Consider the following 6,200-nt stretch of genomic DNA (forward strand, 5'->3'; position numbering starts at 1 on the left):
ACCCCACTATTACACATTGCTATCTTCAGTGCAGTTGCTCAATTCACAGGTATCAGCATGTATAGTTAGTCAGGGTGAGAACCCACCAAGTAACTGCTAGTTTCAATAACCCGCTGATGGTTCTCAGGATCATTGCCTTACCTAGCTTGTGCAGATAAAAGTATGGCTTTGCCCCTGTCATGTTTCCTAGCTTTTCTCTTTGCCCTCTTTTCATTGTCTAATCAAGTTCTTGCTTTCAGTTTTGTTATACCTTTCTATTTGTATTTCTTCTTTTGATATCTTATACTAGGGAGACTAAATGATATTTATACATGTAGGTCTGTTTTATTTCGCTTATGGGTATATCTTCAAGTGGCATCCACTTAAATATGAAAGTTTCTAGTTTATCACTTTATAGCTGATTAATACTCCATTGTATAAAAATATCATGTCTTTTTCATCCATGCTCAAGTGATGGGCATCTTGGTTTTTTCCAAGATTTAGCTATCACAAATTATGTTGCTACAAACATAGGTACACATATATCACTATGATCTGACATTTTCAGTTCCTCCGGGAAAATTCCACGTAGGGGGAATTTTGATTTGAATTGGGATTTCCAGTCCTAGTTTTTTAAGGAGCCTCCACACTGATTTCCATAATGATTGCACCAATCTACATTCCCACCAGCAGTGGAGAAGGGTTCCTTTTCCTCCACAGCCTCTCCAACATTTGTTATTAGTTGATATGTCTATGATAGCCATTCCTTCTGGGGTGCGATGATATCTCAGTGTTGCTTTAATTTGCATTTCATGGATGGCTAGTGATATGGAGCATTTTCTCATACATTTATTCTCTTCTATAATTTCATCCTCTAAAAAGTGTGTGTTCATCTCGGATGCCCATTTTATTTCATTTTTAAAAATTTATTTATTTTTTAAATGTATTTGGTACAGTGTTTCACTACATAGACTGGACTCATAGTGATCCTCCTGTTTTCATCCTCCCCAGCCCTGGGATTACAGGCACATGCCACCATGCCTGGACTCAGTTGCCAGTTCAGTGAGCTTGGGGGCAGAGCTGGCATGACATGAAGTATTAGGGATCAAACCCCGGTCCCTGAACCTCTTTAAGCAGTTGCTTAGTCCACTAAACTGTCTTGCCATCCCTGGGCATTTCATTTAATGGAGAAGAGAGAAAGAGTTTCTGCTCTCAAAAATTTGTTTAAAGACATTTACATATAGCACAGCAAGCATAATTCAGCAGAGTCATGAAAGGGCAAAATTAAATCCAAATATTTAAGTGTGCTACATGAACTGTCTACACATTATTGTAGAAGAACACAAAATCTGGATCCATGACACAATGAGATTAATATCTGATGATGTAATTAGACTGCAATTCCTTCAGGAGCTTCTTTACAGTATTATTAGAACTGATTTTCCATTTTTTCTGTCAGTGAGATGAACCTAGTAATAATTATCTCACAATCATTTCTGTAAACTAACATACATAATAAAGTAAATAGTTAATATAAATGTGGGGCTCTACAAATTATTTTTTCTCATCCACAATTATTCATATATATCTAACATCCTAGGCACAATTGTAGAATTTGATACAATGAGCATTCAGGATGTAGAGATCTCTGCCCTCCTAGAGCCTGTAGTGTGACATAGGCACTAGGAATGGCACCGGGAACTGGGAAGCAGTGACGAGAATCTGCATTTCACTGTAAATTTAGTGCACGATTATAAATGATTGATACAATCTGAAATACTATGCTTGACATTGTACCTTGCTTATAATAAGCATTCAATAAAGGGGTATCATATGTGAGTGCTATTTATTTTATATTTAAGCTGAGCTTTATTTTACAAATGTGGCTAATTGATGCAAGAAATGCAATCAAGAAATACTACTTAAATAATTTACATTTTGGTTGAATGCATTTTATTAATAATGAGATTCACCTAGTCATAGACAATTCTGATGTACTGAACAATTTTCATCAATCAGGTACAAATCTACCAAATAATTTATATAGTACTTAAAATTTAACACAAAATCAAAATCAAAAGAAATATCTTTCTCCTCTGACAAAATTAGTTTAGGATGTTCTTCTTTCCCTGCTGGCATTTTTTTCTCCCCAAAAATGTGAGAAAAAAACAAGAAAAAGGAGTGGTTTGTTTTTCTAGTGACCTGCCATTATTAAGAGTGGCCAATATTAAGTGGCAATTTTTTTTTTTGTGTTTGTCCAGTGAGTTATCAAGCCATTTAGGAAAGGAAAATAACAATGTTCTACTTTTCTCCCTCACCACTGACTCCATTTTTCATGATATGCTGTGCTTGTCTTCAGGTCTAGCTCCATGGTCCCTGTACTTATGACAGTCTTTTGTTTGACTGGTAGAAATTCCTCTCTCTCTCCTCTGTATGGTAACCTACAGCTCAGCCTGTTTCTTCCACATATCCATTCCTCTTGTTTCATTTTTTATTTTTTTCATGTTTCAATTTTTTTTCTATTTCCTTTCTTTTTCTCTCTTGGAGAGTCAAAGAACATAAAATTCAGGATGAAATTTTGTTAGGACAAAGTTTTCACATTGTGCAATTGCTCTTCCTGTGGTTTTAACTAGCAGTTTCTGGATATACTCTCAGCAGTGGGTTATGATTTTTTACTTTGAAAGCCAGTGGGAAAAACAATCTTTGGAAGGAAAAGTCCTCTAGTGTTAGGATCATGGAACAATGGAAAAAGCAACAAATTGAAGCATCAAGTGGGCTGGGATCCTTCTCATTGTCATCTCAACCTGACTCCAGAAGGCCATTGTCTGAGGCTACAGTGGGTACATAATGGCATAAACAGTGAATATGACAAGATCTCTGGGCAAAATATTTTTCTTTTTTAATGGAACAGGAATCTGAAAACTGGTAAAATTTCATAACAAGTGTAAAGAGTAAAAATAGTCATAGCCACTGAAAATAAAATCCATAAAATCTGGTAGGCACTTGATAAATACCAAGTAAAATAGCGAATGTCTTATAGTTTATAAAAATATACACCATGTATCATTACATTTGATTGTTATAACTTTTACTTGGGAAGGTTTACATATTATCATGGTCTAATCAGTGGAAAAAGTTTGTACAATAGAGTGCATACTTTGAAGTCAGACCACTGCGTGATACCCCTACCTACTACCCTGTGCTTTTAGGTAAGTGACTTCACTTGTGAAGACCCGAATATCCTGGAATATACTGGACATGAAGACTAATGAGGATTGGGGTCATGCATGGAGAGGATTCCCTATGTTTCCAGTAAAAGTAACTCCATAGATATCTCTTTTATTATATTGATAAAATAAAATATATCATTTGTGTCAGATTTACATAGATTAAGAGAATTTTATTTTTAATTTTTTATAATTTTATTGAGAAAAAATAGGATGAGACAGTTTCAAAACCAATTAGTAGGACAGTTTCAATACTTAATACATTGCATATTGTTGTCTTAGTGGTTATTCATTGTAAGATTAAGAGAATTTTAGACAACAATTTCTACTCAACCTTCCTGAACCTTCTTACCACAGATAGAATTTCATTCCCTGATCTGACTCTTTCTCCATTGTTTAAACCCAAACTGAGTGTCAGACACCTTTCTACTTCAATTTTTTCAGCCAAACTCTTCTGTCTAACATTCAAACAGTCCTTATCCAGGACCACACAAAAAACAGTCACAGGTTTAATGCATTCACAAAAGTATTGCTGTTTTGTTTATACCTTGTGCAACACAATTAAAGTAATATTTAGAAAATACTCTTTTAGCAAAGCCTGATTATCTGGCTTCTCATGATCAGCATATCCAGCAGGAGTGGTGTGCACTGCTGCTGTTTGTGTGACAGCTTGCATACTTCATTCATTTAGATAACCTGTCCCAAATATAAAGACACTGGATTTGCAATCTTTTGTGGCATCTACCCCAAGATCTGACCATTATACCTTTTTCTGTTTGTTAATCTTTCATCATGTTCTGTTTTTTTTTTTTTAGGTATTTAAGAGCAAGAGTCCTCACTAATTTACAAGAATGTTTCTATGTTGGTGGCTGCCATGGAGTTATTTATCTGCAATGGCAATGAGGATGCTCATTCTGTGAATTGCCTATGCGTTTGGATCCAACACCCCTTCTGCTCCTTATCTGTCCTGGCTTTTAGGGGAAAGAGCCTTAGGAAGCCCTGTTTATTCAAGCCATTATACCTTTCTGATCTCTGATCATTATAGTAAGAGTCCAAACACTGAACACTGGTACAATTCAACATCAGTTGTCATTTAAAGTTTAAAAGCTGCCATAGTATCTTAACTTTGTTTCTCATCTCTTGGGCACTTTATCACCAACATCTTTTCTCCAATAAGTGAAATTTCTCAACTCAGTACTTTGTAAATTCCTCAACTCTTCATATCAAATAAGTAAACTTCCTTTCTTAATATCAAAATTAAAGCTTTTTTCACTTATGCAGTTTAGGACTTATACTCTATTTCTAAAAGAGTAATATGAACTCTTAGAAAGAAAACTAAATAAAATAAAACTAAAGACCAATAAGACAAAGGAAGACTATAGGCCATTTGAAAAATGAAGATGAAAGGGAATAATATTTTTCAATCAGGATAAAAGAAAAACATTATAAGAAATAAAACAATTATACTATCGCATAAGACTTAACTGAATTTCTGGCAGGCAAGGAATATGGAAACATGTTCATCACTCAGTGTGTGCATTATTTCAGAAATTTCTTAGAAGATCTTACTTGCTCTGTCATATCATCATTTAAGAAATACTTTGACAAATTTAGTTTCTCCTTCATACCTAACTTTTAAATGATTCTAGCCATACACATGCATGGCAAATGCATGAAATGATGTCCAGCAGAGGTGACAGACCCATGACACAGAATCCATCCAGGTCATCTCTCATCTTGTGCATCACAATAGGCACCTGTCTCCTTGCTTGCATTCTATGGCTCCATCTCTACCTGGTTTGCACCATTCCTTCTCAGTCTGGCATGCTTTGTTCAAACATGGTATAGTGTAGCTGAAGTCCTCTTTTGAGTCCAAACTGTGTTCTCAATGAGGACATGTCTAACATGCCCAAGACCCTGGTTAACCCATCAATAGATGATATTTATGAAAAGTCCCTGAGTAAGGCAGAGTCAGGCACAAAATACTTATAAGTAATGCTGCTTTTGCTGTAAGGAAAAGAAAATTTTAATATAATATTGTGTTTACAAGTGAGATTTATCTTCAGGTCCAACTCTTTCCAATTATACTTATCTCTAGCTGGACTGATGACAAAATCCTGGAAGATAGGGGCTGTGAATAGGCAGAGCTATGTGGATAAAAACTGAAATGATCTATAGCACATCAGGGCTGTAGAAGCCTTTGACCTGGGCAATGTGACTGCTATGCTTATCACAACAAATACTGGCAGGGACTATTTCCAAGGATTCCCAAGGCCACTATGAAGCCTGAGTACCTGGAGCTCCCTCCATCAAAGCAGCAAGGACAGCTCATTGAACACAGGCCTCCTTCATACTGTGTGAGAGGGTGATTCCCACTAGGCTTGGCTGGAATCAGTGAGAATGAGAGATGGTTTTATTCTAGGGAAGAAGTTGGTGGTGTGAAGAAAGATAGAGCAATCTAAAGAAGAGAGACACACACAATAGATTAGAGCCATTTGTGAATTCAAGTTATATGTTCTTCCAGATTTTAAAATGTTCTACAGGACATTCAGGGACTTTTGATCTTAAATTAATAAGATAGTTCATAAACCAGCCAGTGACATGTATCCTGTAGAATACAAGCTTTTGGCATAAGGATAGAAACCCCTTAGTGTCAAATTATGTAAATACCCTCTCTGAGATGCATGAGCCAGACCACTAGGCCTACCAAAGTGTTCTTTCTAGATCAGTGCTTACATCTTCTAAATTGAGTTTACCTTTCCCTCCCAATCACTTTTCTCATACTGATGTTCCTCCCCAATTAGGAAAGAGCCTCACATCAGTGCATTGCCTAGCTCCACTTGTGCAGTCTTTTCACACTCTTTCCCAATCAAGGATTCATTCACCCACTGACATTAAAATTATACTTCTAAATATCAGCTTAAATTTTACTCATCTTTCCCATGTGCTTTCCACTACTCAGCAGCACTATCAGGCACTTGTCCAAAGTTGGTG

Source organism: Octodon degus, unplaced genomic scaffold (assembly GCF_000260255.1).
Source record: "Octodon degus isolate 3935 unplaced genomic scaffold, OctDeg1.0 scaffold00186, whole genome shotgun sequence".
Classification (NCBI taxonomy): Eukaryota; Metazoa; Chordata; class Mammalia; order Rodentia; family Octodontidae; genus Octodon; species Octodon degus.